The sequence below is a fragment of the Chinchilla lanigera genome, unplaced genomic scaffold (genome assembly GCF_000276665.1).
Source record: "Chinchilla lanigera isolate Chin_1 unplaced genomic scaffold, ChiLan1.0 scaffold00070, whole genome shotgun sequence".
Lineage (NCBI taxonomy): Eukaryota > Metazoa > Chordata > Mammalia > Rodentia > Chinchillidae > Chinchilla > Chinchilla lanigera.
This window is the reverse complement of record NW_004955471.1, coordinates 6,540,343-6,557,064: the sequence shown is the minus strand read 5'-3', so window position 1 is coordinate 6,557,064 and position 16,722 is coordinate 6,540,343. Positions and strand designations below refer to the sequence as shown.

At 44.2% G+C, this 16,722-nt stretch overlaps 1 long non-coding RNA gene across 1 annotated transcript; it reads left to right on the top strand.

Moving 5' to 3' along the window:
• The first annotated feature begins 2,049 nt into the window (after nt 1-2,049).
• On the top strand, nt 2,050-13,844 carry LOC106150311. Its single transcript, XR_001237045.1, has 3 exons — nt 2,050-2,132; nt 3,417-3,514; nt 13,695-13,844. It is a non-coding gene; the product is annotated as an uncharacterized LOC106150311 (long non-coding RNA).
• Nucleotides 13,845-16,722: the final 2,878 nt, after the last annotated feature.

The following is a 16,722-nucleotide window of genomic DNA, read 5'->3' as shown; positions in this document are numbered from 1 at the left end:
TTCACACAGCCCCATCTTTCAAAAGGCAAATAAAAGTAAGCCACCATGACAGAAGCAATGCAGCTAAAAAGTCCATCTCAAGACCCCTTCTGCGCCATACAGTTCATTTTTTCTAAATCCTTTCATCGATTAGATTGTCTTAAAAAAGAGAGAGAATGGAAGTCTTCCATAGCTGCGCTGTCCCTGTTATGATTTCTTCTTTTAGGGGAAGTTTTCAGGCAGTGGACAGAAAGGAGCCCTTTCAAGCTGTGCAAGGCATAGAAGTCTTGCCAAGCCGGTCTCCCTAAGTCCCAGCCCACCACGATTCCTACAGAGTTCTGAGCTCTGCTGGCAAAATGCTTGGAAATCTGCATATAGAAGAAGAGCAGATTTTCTTTTCCAGGAAAAAAGGGTCCTATGGTGCATGCTTGTTGGGGCAAGGGAGGAGCTTTGGTCTCTCCCTTAACTCAGTTCTTCTCTTCTTTCTTATCATCTTTTCTTTAGTGATTAAACAAACAGAAAGGTCTGAATTAGAGATGCTTTAAAGCCCTCCAAAGAGATGGAAGAGCGTGTCTTGTTCTCACAGTGAAGTGGCCATGTTGGTCCCGGTCCTCTACACTGCAGTGAAGGGGCAAGGAGTAAGAAGTAGGAGGTACAATGTTGGGGTGAAGGCCAAAGGTAAGAGGTCAAGGTAAGAAGGGATTCACACGAAGCTCATGCCAGGGCTACCCAAGAAGGACTGCTAGGGGCTTGGGAGACGTGTTTACTCAACACAAGGGATTTCTCCAGAAAGGCTGCAAGAAGCAACAGACCTCATGTGTCAGAATAGCACACGAGAGGGATGAAGGAGGGGGACTGAGCTCCCAGCCTCCCTTCCATCTCTCCTCTCCTATTTGCTACATTTCATTCCCAAAGGAGCAGCTCCTCCACCCTTCCAGATTATGGAATTCAGGCTCTGATCTCAGGAAACAAGGTCCCACTACTCCTATGGCAGACGTCTGCTCACATCAGAAGGAAGGGGGCAGAACACTAACTTCAGTCTCCCTCCGCTACTGCAAAGCCTCACCACAACAGTCTGCCTACTTTCTGTGATTAGGCTGATAAATTCTGCCTTTGCCATCTTAAAAAAATGTGGAGGGCTAAAGTGGAAAAGTAAAAACCCTAATAAGAAAATGAGGAGGAGATAAAAGAGGTGACAAAGGAGGAGGACACGTAGGGGAGGGCTGGACAGGAGGAGGCAGAGGAGGAGGAGGAGGAGGAACAGGAGGAAGCTGGTACAGCTCAGGCAATCTGAAAAGGAACGTAAGGTTCATGTCCCAGTGCCATGCATGGCATCCTTTTCTTTCCACAGATGAGGTCATGGGTGGAGATGGGGAGGCACACAGGAGGAAGGCATGCGGCATGTGGACACCAAGGAGATCTAAGGAGCATGGAGAGCCTGCCCAGGAAGAAAGGACAAGGTGGGGCTGGCTGTGCTCTTGCATTTGGTGTCTCTGGAACCTAGGGGCTGAGAGAACTGAGGGAAGATGAGGGTGGAATGCTGGGTGTCAGGGTCACCCCTGCTGGGAGCTAAGGACTCAGAGAGGGACACAGGAACAAATGCACAGAGAAGAGTGCTCATAAACCTGCCGCCATGTTGGGGTGAGGAGCGCAGGTCAGCACCCCAACCTGCTCTTCTAAGCTCATGGAGATGGCAACATGGTGCCTGATGTTCTAGCATCTCTCTGCTGGTCCTCAGGGTGGACTGTGCACCTGAGTGAGGAGGGTGGAAGATAGATATGGGGCACCCCCATTTCCTGGCACAAGGGTAGGAGCAGCCCCTCTTCTTTGCAGGGAGGACATCAGAGTCCCCTTTAAGGGTATTCTGCTACCCAGTCTGTCTTGTGTGGCAGGAGAAGTAACACTACACTCCAGCTGTTTCATCTCCAGCCTGAGAGGGCCTTGTTTACTTGTTTATTTACAGGGCAGAGCTTTCCAGCTCCGTCTGTTGAACACACTGGCCTCCTGGGAGGGATTTCCTTGGGAAACCTGCTTAGGGTGTTCAGGAGCCCCGCTTGTGAGCTGGACACTTGGAAGTCAACTACAAGGAAGGCTGATGGGGCAGGATCTCAGGGCTGGTGAGGGATGTAGCTCAGCAGCACAGCACCTGCCTGGTAAGTGCAAGGTCCTGAGTTCGATTCCCAGTACCCCCCCCATACACACACACACACACACACACACACACACACACACACACACAAGATCTCAGTGTCTGTTTAAACTGGCCTATGAGGGATTTTAGACTTCTAACAGTTAAACTTTAGTTGTAATAAATTAACATATTACTCATGTGCAAGTCAATGTGTACAAAGGGCTGGCGCCTTCGCTAGCTCTGGTCTTTTCATAACAATACTGTGATGTTCCTGACGGACAATCTAGATGAAAGAGGTCCTTAGAGGAGTCCCCAAGCTTACGTAGCTGATGAAGACTTGAACCCAAAGGTTTAACTCCTAAACTGTCCTCCCATCTTATGCTAGCAACCTAACAAGTAGCCTGGGGGAGGAGACTTTGCATTAATGTGCTTATTCCAACTTGGAGCCTCCGTTCTAAATTTTTGCATGGAAAGTAACAAACAGCCTTCAGGGCTTGGTCTTTAGACAGCACCCACCCCGCACTGTCTTGGGCAGCAGCCATGAGCTCCTCCACACTGTGTCTTTTCAGTCCCCACTTATCACCCCTCCCACGTGCACTATTTTGAGAAGAAAATCAGCAAGCATTTCCCAAACTGCTTGCTGCCTCTCTCTCTCCCTCTCTCCCTCTCTCTCTTTCTCTTTCTCTTTCTCTCCTCCCATTGCCACCTCGCCCCCCCATTACCACCACAAATGCTCCAGCAGAGACTCTTCTGGAACTTTAATAACATCAATCAGTCTCACTGCTTGGGGGCGCAGATAAGGGTGCACAATTCCTCCTTTAAACCCCTCTCCCAGGGTCTGAGGATGTAACTCTCCCTTCTGCAGTTTGGGAGTTCTTTACACAGAGGCACACATAATACAACTAATTATCGGTCTTGTGGGGAGATGGCCGAGGAGGGATCAGCTCTGGCTCCCACCCCAACTCCTTATCCCTTCACCTAGGAAGATTCCCTCCCCCTTTGCATGGGCGTCCCTTCTCTCCCTTCTGTACCCTCCAGCCTGCCTTCTTCCTACTGGGCCTGGTTTAGCTGAAGGTGAGGGACATGGCCAGTGGGAAACTTTGGAACACTCTTGGGACATGAGAAAATCTACCTGAGGATCTGCATCATTCAAGACTAAGGGCTGGAGCAGGACCCAGTAGCAAGTAGACTTGATGCTAATTCTCATCTTCCCCTTTCCCCTGAAGTCTTTCAGACTAAGTGACCAGAGGTATTGCCAGCTTTTTAAAAACTTGTCTCATCCGTTTTGTCTCTTTTTATACAACAGCTATTGCTAGATTTCCTAGCTGTATCCCTCAGATGTTGCAGGCCTGAAAGAGAAGACATTGGCTTATTCATCATTTTATGGCCCAAAGTTTTTAACTGGTAAGTGGTCCATCAATATACTCAAGGAGGTGATTGGAGGAAGTGCATCGAAATGCTATTTTTTTAGCTGGCTGGTATGTGTTCTTTGGCCCATCACTTAATTCTATTCTGCTTCAGTTTATCCATCTATAAAATATGAACAATGCCTGTCTGGAAGCATCATTGTAGCAATCCCCTGAGATAAATGCATAGGAAAGCCACTGGACCACTGAAAGACTCAGTATAGGTTGTCCATCTCCTAACATGGAGCCTTCCTAAGTATACACCCAGAGCTTCACAATACAATTGAAAACCAGAAAGAAACATCACCCTCCACTCTGGAACTCACTTTGTGTTTGTGGCTCTTTGATTCTCCTCTTACAAGCATACCATCACACACACTAAAGACTTCATTCTCTGGTCTCTGTTAGTCATTGTATTAGTAACCTTTCTGTTGCTGGAACAAAGTACCTGACATACACAACGTAAAGGAGGAGAGGTTTATTTTGGCTCTTGGTTTCAGAGGGTTCAGTCCATGGTCAGACTGCTTTCAGACCTGTGTTGAAGCAGAAACACAATGGAAGGGCCTGGTGCAGAAAAGCTGCTTACCTCATGGCAGACAGGAAACAGAGAGAGAGCAAGAGAGCCAGAGGAAAGATGGACTCTCCAAAGGCAGGGTCCCAGTGACTTACTTCCTCCAATCTGGCCTCCCTTCAGAATAGCACAATAGCTAGGAAGTCATCGGTGGACTTCCCCATGGATGAGATTAGCACCCCATGATCCAATCACCTTTGAAAAGGTCCATCTCCAAACACATGAGCCCTGGGGGGACATTTTAGATCAAACAATAACACTCATACCATTTCACCTAAATGCTAAGGAAAATGTACCCTCATTTCTACCTTAAGTCATCAAAGACATTCTGTGTTCTATCTTCCAGTTCCTTTCCACACACACCTGTACCTACAACAGGGGGAGAATGAGGCCAAGGAATTCTTATGTATTTATATTCACTCAGCCCCAGGTTGGACTTAGGCAACTCAAAATATACCACTACAATAAGATTCAAATTTAGATTAAAGTTCAGTAGGTCGAAGCATTGGGATATGGGGAACAGGACTGGTAGGAACTACAGGAAGAAGTCAGGACAGAAGTTAACATGCCGCTTGTGTGTTCAACTACGTGCACAGACTTGAGAAGATCCTGGGCCCTCCAGAAACTCCCTGCTCAACTGGCACATTCAGCAAAAGATTAGAAGAGAAAGTCATTCACAGGACAAGCTTGGTAACACCCTATCCCTTCCAGATGCAGAAAAGTATTGGGGACACCAAAGTTCCCCTGAGAGAGCAGGAGGAGGTAGAGCTGTAGCTGTTTTTTTGCATAGTCACCCATAGAAGGTGGCAACCAGGAACAGATACCTCTAGCTTAAATAAGCAAATTGGGACTTTGCATGAGGAATGCAATTCCACCGAAAGTTCAAGCAAGCTCTGACTTTAAGGCACGCAACCACCCAGGAGACATGGGCATCCTGGACCCCATGGACATCACAGGAGCTCACTTAATTAAACAACAAACATTTACCAAGAGACAGTAGCAGTTCCACATTTAATAAAATGATGAAAAATGCACATGCAAACACACTCAACTATTGTGTGGTTTTACTTGGAGAATGTGGAATCACAGAGCTGGAGGCAAACTTAGCATACATCCATTGCACCCATCATATGGATGAGGATCCTAAGGTTTCGGACTTCAGCCATAGGAGGGAGATCTGGGGACAGTGTGGCAATAAGTATAGCTTGTGGGATGTGTGTGTGTGTGTGTGTGTGTGTGTGTGTGTGTGTGTGTGAATTTTACATTTTTCAACTTCATTTCCTAACTCACTTCCCCTTTCCCTGCCCTTGGTGCTGACCATCCCACCTCCAAAGTCTCGTCCTTGTCTCCCTGTCTTCCTGTTTCCTTGCCCACAGAGCGGAAGCAGGCATTCTTCCTACTTACCTGCAGAAATGCTGCTCCTGGGCCCTCCAGAAACTTCAGCATGGGAACTTTTATTTTTCTTGTGTCTAAGGTGTTTCTAAGGAGTTCCCAAGGTGATATCTGGGTTATTTTCAATATCGGTGTTTACACCACACATTCAGCATTCTTATTGCTTCATTTCTGTTAAAACTATTGGTTCTTTCTCTTGGCAGCTGACAGGAGCCTTTGATGTGAGGATATGTTGTGGTTTCTGAAGGAGGGAGATATGGGTGGAGGTTTACAGCTGTTAGAAAAATTCCTCTTCCACCCTGGCAGTTGTTTCAGAGGGAGGAGACTGTGGTGTGTTCTCCCCGGCTGAGGGCAGCCTTCCTGATTTCTGTCTGTCTCTGAGAAGGAGAGAGAGGAAACCGAAGTGCTTCCAAATAAAGATCTGAGTAATGAGATTGGATCTAAAGGGATTTGGTGTTAAACTTCCAGAATTTCCAGATGCAATCCACAGCACCAGCAGATTCTGCTGCTTCCAGCCAAGCAGAGGGGCTGCTCAACCGGGGGAAAACAGGAAGGGCATATGGAGGTGTTTATTGTCCTTTTCCTCATCCCATTTCCCCTTTAAATTTCTCTGCCACTGGAGACTTCCCCTGTTCTGTTTCAGCATCTCGAGGCAAGTGCATAGTGTTTTCTGGGGACCTCGCATTTGTGAAGTAGATCTGCAGCGATACAGTAGAGATTTTAATGTGCAGTGCTGTGTTTTAATAGACTATTAAACTACAGTGTTACACATTAGCTGGCTATGGCACAATTGCAGAAATATTGAAGTTGTGCTCTCAGGAAAGCCCTATTTACTTTAATGGGCAGAGGATGCAATCCACTGAGCACCCCTGCAAAGCAGAAGGTGCAGCAGGAGGCAAGGCTGGGAGCTGGGACCGGGCTGCAGCAAAACCATCTTCTCAGCCCTGGTTCTCAGGTTGGTGAGGGCAGTAACCAACCCAGGGCTGGAGGACTTGTCCGACCACGTCCCAGAAAGCTTTTGCCAAGCCATGAGTTTCAAGGTCACCCCCCAGGCCCATTTTTACCAGCCTCAAGGTTGGGGTGACTTTGAGGCATTTGGTTATTTGTCTTCTGTGTATCAGGGGCTGGAGCTTTCATTGTTACGGTTTGTGCTGTGCCTTGTGTCTGAAATGGCAGGAGCACAAGGCAGATGATGCTCTTTGGAAGAGTCGTTTGGCTCTGAGGTTTTTCTCCTGAGTGTTCTCACTTCAGCACACACAATACACATGCACACAATCATGTGCACACGTAGGAGTGTGTTCACAACACCAGCTTTCCGTCTCAGCAGTAAGTAAGGAACTGAGGAATTCCAGCTTCTGGATGATGGAATGAGTCAGTTCCCAGGAGAAAACCACTGTATTCATGATCAGCTCTGCCCTCAGAGAGCGACTCAGAAGAGAAAGGATTCCAGCCAGCTATTATGCAAAGTAAAACTAGAGGCGGGTTATCTTCCACCTATATCATCCTGCAGCAGAAATACACCGAGAACAGACTTATCTGGGCCTTGCTCGGGGGAGAGCTGTAAAAAGCATTTCCCCGCCAAAGTCCATCTCAACACATAGGCTTTCTCCTTCTGCGCCTCCCTGCGTACAGCAACATTTAAAAACCAGGCTGCGGGGGCTGGGGATTTAGTTCAGCGGCAAAAGCGCCTGCCTGGCAAGGGCAAGGTTGTGAGTTCGGTTCCCGGTACCGGAGAAAAACCAAAAAAAAAAACCAAAAAACAAACAAACAAAAAATAAATAAAAACCAAACTGCAAATGCCGAAGAGGATGGTACCTTCCAGGTTGTGCTCCCCGAAACACACTCTTTATGCAAACCCAGGCCCACAGGAAGCCCGGAGGAGGCAGGAAGAAATGGAAAGACAAGGGAAATAACCCCAAAATCAGTAGTACAACAAGACTTTCCCATCTGCCAAAATAGTTTGTTCATTCAGGCTTGAGTGTAATCGCTTTTTTACTCACCCAGTGACATTTTATTCTAGATGAGCAGAGAAGAATGTTAACTTCATTCATGGTCTCTTTCATGGATTGTAGTGAGGAAGGAGGAAGTGTTTTCCTTTCCTTTTCTAGATAAACACTTCTGGACTCAGGTAGCCAAGCTACATTCAGAGGGTGGGATTTGAGATGGAGCCAGGTAAGGTCCTGGTCTCTCTCCACAGCCCATGCCTGATATCCCACCTGCAAAGCTCCATCTCTCTAGGGTTCACAAGCACACACACAAGAAGGCAATGTTGCGGACTGTGGCTCTAAATCCTTTCAAAAACAGATTACAAATATATATATATAAATTTTTCCTGCAACACCAGAGAGAATAACATGTAAAGAAAATGTCCTCCTCATACACTTTATCACTAATGTGACCTCACCTTCAACCATCTGTTTTCAATTCTTTTGATAGTTATTATAATCTTAAGGGACACATTTTGTGTACTTCAACTTAAGAAGCAATCAAACAATTCTCTGTGATGAAAGGAGATAGAAACATACCCCCCAGATGTGGTTCCTCCCACCCAGACTCAACATCTGTAGATACACCCAGAGAACAGCCACAATCTTAGCAGCAGTTGGTTTGCATAAAGAGTGCAAACTACTGAATTAGGTTCTGGGAAGCAGGAAGAGAGAAAGGAAGGGGAGCCAGGAAGGGACCCCAAAGGGAACTGGGAAGGAGCTGGAGAATGATTTTTTGGTCTGCATGGTCTTCTAATAGCTGCTTTCCACCATCATCAGTAAAAGGGTCACAGACACGGGAAGATAAGCCACCCTGGTGGTCACAGTTAGGGCTTGGCTTGACACAGTAATCTCCAGCATCCTGAATTTGTTTGTACTCATTCAAAAAATTTTATTCACTTGTTCAAAAAACACGCATACTCATACTTGCACCTTATGGAAGGTGGCATCGATGGCCCAACTCTTCACCTTTTGGCTTATCTATGACTCTTCCCGTGGAACTTGGCAGCATCTTCCTGCTGAGTGGACACCATGGAATTCCCAACCCTGGCCTGGCCACACATCCTCCTTCTTTGACGAACGGCATGAGGATAGCACAGACACGCTGGTTTTTCATTTTCTTCCATTTTTGCCATTGCCATGAGAAGGATGGGCCCAGCCAGTCCTCAGCCCTGACAGGAGCCCAAAGAGCTGCAGAGCACAGGCTTCCCAGCCAAGTTCCCCCGAAGTTCCTCAGCTTGAGTACAGACATACGGACTGGCCGGGAAGATCAGCTGGGTCAACCTAAACCTGCACTCCTGTGGAAAACCAATGCTGGTGGCAGCGCACGGCCACTTTACAGTTTATATTACGGCACTTCTCTATTTCTCTCTCTTTTTCCCTCTCCTTTTGGAGAAAGACACAGTTGGGGCAGAATCGACCTCTGCACACTCCTGCGCTCAGGAGGTCCCTGAATCACCGCACTCCTGAGGTTTATATTCCATTAGGGCAAATGCAGCTTACATGCACCCATTGCTCACTGAGTCCTCCAAACCCAGGAGGCAGCACCGCTCTCAAATAAGGAAACTGAGGTTCAGGAAGGCTGACTCGCTTGTTGATGAGAACAACCTCATAGGTGGATACCGGAGCTGGGTCTTGAACCTGAGTCTTCTAATTCCAAGTGCTATGATCTTTTCACTACCCCATAACAGCATCTGCCAGCTGCTTCTACAGTCGGTGCCTTTCAGCAAAGCAACAGAGGGTCCTGGCCTGGGTGGAGATGGAAGGAAACCTGAGGTCTAAGCCAGAGAGAACTGAAGGCTCTGTTATCAACAAAACAAGAAGAAACCGCTCTCATTTTTAATCCCTGAAATGGTTCCTCCTCGCAATTAAACCAATCTCTTGTTTACAAGTATTTAGCATGAGTCTAGAAATTGCATTTTGAAATTATGCGAACAGAGAGAAAGAAAAGGCAGCCCACACAGTGAGTGATTTCTCATGGGTAATTGGCTGCTGGTTCTGGCTCCAGTGACGCCTTCTTTTTTAGAGCATAATTAGTGATTTCAAAGGAAACTGTTAGAAATGGCCCAAGACTCCAAAGAAAGGCTTTTCTAGCTTCTACCATCAGGAGATCTACTCAAAGGCATGCTGACAAATTTCCTTTTTGTTTTTCACCTTCTCCTAATGACCTCTCAAACTATTTTTCAAAGAACGGAAAGTCTGTGGATATGTAGAAATCTTCCACACACAAAAGAAATCCCAGCTTTCCTCCTAAAACTAAGGGTCTCTCCCTCTCTCCCTTCTTCCCTCCATTTTTTCCTCTCTCCTTCTTTCTCTCCTTCTTCTTCCCTCCCTCTTTCTTTTCCATGTCTCTCTCTCCTTTTCCCTATCCTTCTTTCTGAGAAAGACACAGAGCATTTGTATTTTAACAAAGTGAAAATGATTTTTTATCATGCACTAGGATTAGATTAAAAAATCTGAACAAAACAAAAGCTTATTTTTTTTCTCTTATATAAGAAAATTCAGCAGCAGGCAGCCCTGGGCTTCTATGGTGGGGTTCAGGTCAGCACAGACTGGGTTTCTTTTCCCTTCATTCTCAAGGTCATCTCATGACCAAGATGGCTACTGGAAGCTCCACCATTACAGACACCTAAGGAAAGACGAGGGGCCCAGCTCCTCCTAGCTGAGTCACTTACTTTTAAGGGAGATTTTCCTGAAGTACTGCTAAACAGTTCTACCTATAATTCATTGACCAGAATGGAGACATGTGGCCACATCTGGCTTTGAGAGATGCTGGGTTTATTGGAACTGAACATTATGGTTCTGTTACTAAGAAGAAAAAAAAATGAAAGTTGGGCAAGAATTTGATTTCTGCTACAGAATGTAATGATGAAAAAATTGTGGACTCACCGGACATGGTGGTACATGCCTATAATCCCAGCAATCAGGAGGCTGAGGCAGGATTGCCATGAGTTTGGGTCAGCCTAGGCTACAGATGAATTCAAGACCAGTCTGGACTATCTAGTAAGACTCTGTCTCAAGAAACGAAACAAAACAACCAGAAAAAAAAAAAAAAAGCAAGCCTAGCTTGAAAAAGAAATTATGTACACAATTGTAAGCTGAACCGGGTAGGGGCAGTTTGGTTGATTTGAAACTATAGAATCAGACATTGGTTAATTTATGATGATCGTACTAAGGTTTTGGGGTAGAAAAAAACTTTATCTTTTGACTCTGTTCAAAAATGTTGTCTATGATTCTGATAACGACACTGAGAGCCCTCTGTCTCTCTCTCCACAAGACCCAGACTGGAAATGCTAGCTAATGTATCATCTAAGAAAGTCTGGGTCCAGAGCTCTGGAAAGACTGAAACCCTGGCAGTAATAATATTAATTAATAATAATTAATAATAATAATAATAATAATAATAATAATAATAATAATAAACCAAGGGAAAACTTAACAAGAAGAAACATAAAAGTCAATCTTCAAATCTAAAAAGTAATGGCACTATGATTCCACGTGTAGGAGGCACATAGAGTAGTCCAACTCATATAGACAGAAAGTAGAATGGTAGTTTCCAGGGTCTTGAGGGAGGAAGGAATGGGGAATCACTTTTTAACAGTGCTATGGTTTTGTTAAGTGTCCCCCAAAGGCCAGTGTATTAAAGCCTTAGTCGCCAGCTTATTGTACTATTTGGAGGTGGTAGAACCTTTAAGATGTGGGGCACAGTAGGAGGAAGTTAGGTCCTTGGAAATGTTTTCTTGAAGGGGATATTGGGCCCTGACCCAATCTATCCTTGCCATGACGAACTGCTTCACCACAGGCCCAAAGCAAAGGGCCAAGTCACCATGGACTGAAATGATGAGCCAAAGTATACCTTACTTCATTATAAAGTGATTGTCTCAGGTACTTTGTCACAAGGATGGAAAGCTGACTAACATAAATCAGTACTGAGTTGCAGTTTTACAAGGAGAAAAATTCTGAACGTGGATGCATGATTCAGTGGTGACGGTTTCATGATGATATGAATATACTTAATTCCACTGAATTTTACCCTTAAAATAGGTAAGATGGTAAAGTTTATGTCACATATATTTTACAGCAGAAAAGCCTGATGAAAGATTTAACTATATATACAAGTGCAGGATGAGAGAGACCTTGCTTGGCTACAGATTTGATTTCCCTGTGTTAAAAGTAAGATGTGTTCCCCAAAAGATACATTTGGATCTGGCCATTGGAAAGAGGAAAAATGGAAACTAGTATTTGTAGACCACCTATAATATCCAATACCTTTGAGTAGACCTTTAACAAGAATTTAGTAGGAAAGTATTGCTCTCTTGAATCACAAAAACACCAAGCAATGGCCCAGGTTCACACAGCTATGTAAGGAGAGAGCTCTTTTTCTTTATTCAGTCTCCACTTCTCCCCAAAGATGTGGCCTCCTATGGTGGGCCTGGAGGAACTGCAAAGCCCTGTTGCTCACTGCTAGCCCTGCCAGAAATTCCCATAGTAGGCACTGCTCCTCGGGGAGCACAGGCTTGAGGCACTATTTTGCTTGCGTGGGAAATGCTTTAGCCAGGTAGTGTTAACAGCAATTAGTTTATCTTATTAAGCAATTAGCACTCTTTGTCACTTAGCAGAGATCTGGGCCCACAGGAACCAAAGCACAACAGCAAAGATATGAAGGAAAACCTATGGGAAGGAGCAACAGGGGGGCTTAGAAAGAGAACCAGATCCCTGATGCAGAAGCAGAGGACTGAGAATCATCTCAGCTCAGCAACATGCTTGAGGGCAGATCAGGAAATTGAACCACATGGTCAAAAAAGAATTTCCCACCTAGTTGGTTCCAATTGGCCAGCTGGGTGGTTCTCAACTCTGGCTGCACATTAGAATTGCCTGGGAACTCTCAAAAAACACCTGTTTGGTCCCCACCTTACTCCAGACCAACTAAATAAGAATATTGGGAGCCAACATGCCACATAGGTAAAAGCATCCAGGTGATTCTAATATGCAAGAGTTTTCGGTGGCCTTGGAGAGCCTTGTGATGGGTTGTTTAAGCAGGAGCTACCATTCCATCCAGGGCCACTCTCTCCTCTGCTTGGGAACTATGTTACTATCAACACAGGCCTTCTCTCTGCCTGAGTTTATGACTTTGGGGATGAAAGCACTTTCTCATCAAAGATTGGGAGTAGCAGAAGATGTGGGATTACAAATCCTGGAGCAAGCCAGGCTGCCCTCTTCATTCTTCCCAGGTTATGCACTGAACTCCCCTTTACCCCATGCCCACTTCTGGACCTCCCCTGGCTCCACTGCGGCCTATAATAGACCTCTTCCATGAGCTTCTCTCTTTCAGATGGCTCTAAAATACCCATTGTTCTGTACATTGTCCCCTAATCTCAGGAAAGGGAAGCTTTTCTCTGCTTTTGTGATCTGAGTGTTATGCAATGTACTCCATGCACATACTTTGCTATTGTAAACTAGGCAAGTTTTATACTTGTACCTGGTTAGCTACACATAGCAAATCAGTAGAGAGATTAGCCACATATAAGAACTCCCAGGGCTAGCCCCAAAGATTCTAACGACAATGGTGCAGGGCTGCTCAGTGCTATGATTTGAATCTGGAATGTCCCACAAGTGCCCATATGCTAAAGTACTGGTCCTTAGACTATGGCACTATTAGGAGATGGTAGAACCTTTAGGAGATGAAGCCTATTGGGAGGAAGTTGGGTTAGAAGGGGTTTGGCCTGGAAGGAGATATTGGAACCACAGTGCCTTCTTTCTCTCTTAACTTCCTGATGGCTCTGAGATAGACAGCAGATGCGTCCTTCAGCACATGCTCCCATCATGATGTACTGTGCCTCCACATTCCCAATGCAAAATAGATAAGTGACCATGGACTGAACCCTCTAAATTCATGATTATCTCAGGTGTTTCATGACAGCAACAGAAAGATAACAAAAACACTTGGGCTTACTAAAAATGTATATTATTAAAAATACTACTTATCCAGATTTGCCTATTGCCCTATACATTATGGTATAATATGTTAAGGAGGAACCCTTCTTAGGTTACTGTAGTTTAATGTAATTACAAGTGTTTTACAATGGTGTTAAGGGAAAATGTTTAATTGTGTTACATACTTCTGCTCCAGGAAGAAAGGAAGGTGAGGAAATTAATTCTCATTTTATACACCAAGTAAGAAGTAACTTTTCCAGTGAAAGAAATTTAAAATTCCTCTTCTGTCTTCACAGCATGAAAAATGCTGATTGCAGTGGAGAATGAAGAGAATACAGCCACAGAGCCAAGGTAGAAATGGGGAGAAGAAATGAGTTGTTAGAAAATGTAAGATGACCTAATGATTTCCTGCAAATTAAAGAAGAAAAAAATGTTCCAACTTAAATGATAACATCACAAGACACCCAGCAACAATCTCAAGAAAAAAGATTCAGGTCAGACCAGAACAGAGATTATTCTCTTTGACCCACTGACTACAGGTTCTCTTTTGTCTGGTGAGGAAGAAAAACAGAAATTTATATCAGATTTCCTAGGGTATAGATATATAGGAATAAACATTGGAGATAGGTATTTCTAGAATGTTCTTATTTCTAGAATGCAGTCTCAGTGGCTGTCAGTTTATTTGTCTTTGAGTAAATTTCAAGATAAAAAACAAAAACTGTGGGCGGTGATTCATATGAATTTGTAGATTAAGCGTAATGTACATTAAGGGTTAAGTAGGGCTGGAGTGCGTCCCCCAAGAGTTCGTGTGCTGAAATTTAATCCCCACTGTGACATATCAAGAGGAGAAAACTTAATCTAATCATAGTAATTAGTGGTGTGGCCTTTGGGAGGTCATTAGGATTAGATAAGGTCATTAAGGTGGAGCCCCCAAGATTAAATACGAGGGGCTTTATAAGAAGAACAGGGAAGTACAGTCTGCAGTGCCACACACATGCACCCCTCCTCTCACCATGCAGTGCTCACCATGGCTTTGGGATTCTGCCAGCAAGAAAGTCACTGCTAGACATACCCTCTCAGTCTCGGACCTGCAGAACAATGAACTAAAATAACCTCTTTTATGAAGTTTCCACTTTGGGTAGTTTGTTAGGATAATCCACAATCAACATAATACAACCTCACTATTACTGTCAAGATTTAATACCCACAAAAACAAAAGACACATTCCTTCTGGACTGAATTCCTAACAGGGCTTATTTATGTATGGGCTTGCTATGAGTTAGATTGGCACAGGAAGCAAATGCTTCACCTAAAAGTGCACTGACTGGCACTTAGCGACTGTTAAGTCCATGTATTTTAGTCATTAAAACCTTAAAATGGAAGTTCGTCCAGGGCAGGCATTATGCTCAGCAAGGACTGGATGGTATTTTTTAAGTACTCTCTCCAGCAGCAGCCTGTTTATGCCTGAAACTCAAGCAGCCCTTCTTCACTTCATCCAGACGTCCTCTGCAGGTACGAATCTTGCTCCTCTTCACTTGAAATGCTTTATGAGAAACAGGAAATTCAACAAATGGGATCTTGATTGGGAGAAATGAAGCCTACTGCTAAAATTAGATTGACCTACATTTTGGGAGGCAGGGTGGTTCATTCTCCATATTCCTCTAAGAGTTGAATCTTGGTTAATTATTTTTCTAGACAGGATTATGATCAAGCTTAGTTATATTTGGAGGCACAAATAGTCAAAATGTTTGATAGTTGCATATAGATAGATACCTGAGGGAAATCAGAGGTGAAGATAGGAAATGGAGGAGCCAGATCCATAGGAGGAGGCTGAGCCTGCTTGAGACCGTATTTGAATCCCCTTTGGGGGTGTTTAGATGATATTACCAAATTCAAGGGCTAAATGTGCCGATCTTTATGCTCCAACCTGACCCTTTTGTAGTCAAAGCCCTGTGGAAAGCAATCAGAACCATTTAAAGCTAACATTTCTCAAGCTGAGAGCAGCCCTCTTCGCGCATCTGGGAGTATTGATTAGATTTGCCCAGGAAGTTTTTTCATCAGACAGAGACATAACCACGGAGGATGTTTGCATCTGCTTTGAAGTTCCCGGATGTGCAAGGACCTGCGGTACCTGTAATGGAGCACTCTTCATTTCCGGCACTCAGGGAGAACTAACACTCTGGAGAGGCCCCTCAGATCTTTTTACTCAATGCTCATCTATTGGTTTTCCCAGAAGAGGCCTTGAACTTCCAAGTTCCTCACTCCTCCCCTCCAGAGTCCTTGTAGAATCACACTGCTAGAGCTATCGTCCTTCATTACGGGCTCTTTGCAGGTGGGCAGATTCCTGTCTCTTGCAGTTTTGGCACCTGGCCCACAATCACACTTCACCCTCCAGCTCTGATGGGTCTTGTACGGAGCACTGGCTGCCATCCGCCTGGCTCTGAGAGATTAGACAGAGCTTGAGCATTCAGTAGAGGAGGCTGCTCTTCTAGGAAGGGGCAGGTAAATTTCTCAGGTAAATTGAGCACAGGAGATCATCAGGAGTACACATTTAATGACAGAAATCACTGGAAACATTTACCTAGATCAGATGTCTATCCACACAGTAGAAAGGTTTTTAAGCAGTAGATGGGTTTCAGGGACTCTGGAAAATCTCTGAAATCATAATCAAAATTGTGTGTGGATTCCATAGCTTTGTTAGAACCTCAAAGAGACTCATACTCAAAATGTTAGGAGCTACTTAATCAGTGACTTGAACCCACAACACCTCTACCCAGTCCTCCAGCTACCAAGAGACTGAGGAAACCAGAAATAGGTCCTAATAAAAATATTTATAATTTTATAGTGAGTTGTTAATATTCTTAATGTACAAAGAAAAAAATTTTAATGGAGATGAGTTAATTTATAGATGAGTATATTCAACTATCAATAATATTTAAAAAGACCTAATACATCCCTGGTGATCAGATGTATACAAATTAAAACAAAGTCACTTTTTCCACCAATTAGATTGGAAAAATGAAGATCAATAATGTCTAATGTCTCCTCATAAACTGATATGAGAATATAAACTGATGTAATCTTCTTAGAGAGAAATTGAATAGTTCCTAATTAAATTGAAAATGCGTATAATTTTGATTCAAAAATTTCACTTATAGAAATTTATGCCCCAGAAAAGTCGTGCAAATGTGAACAGTGTTTACCGTGTCAATGTAATTGTAAACAGTAGAAGGCAACATAAACATTAATTAGCATAAGAATGATTAGTAATACATTATGGTTGTGCCATATTATGTAATACTATGCAGACATTAAAGAATGATG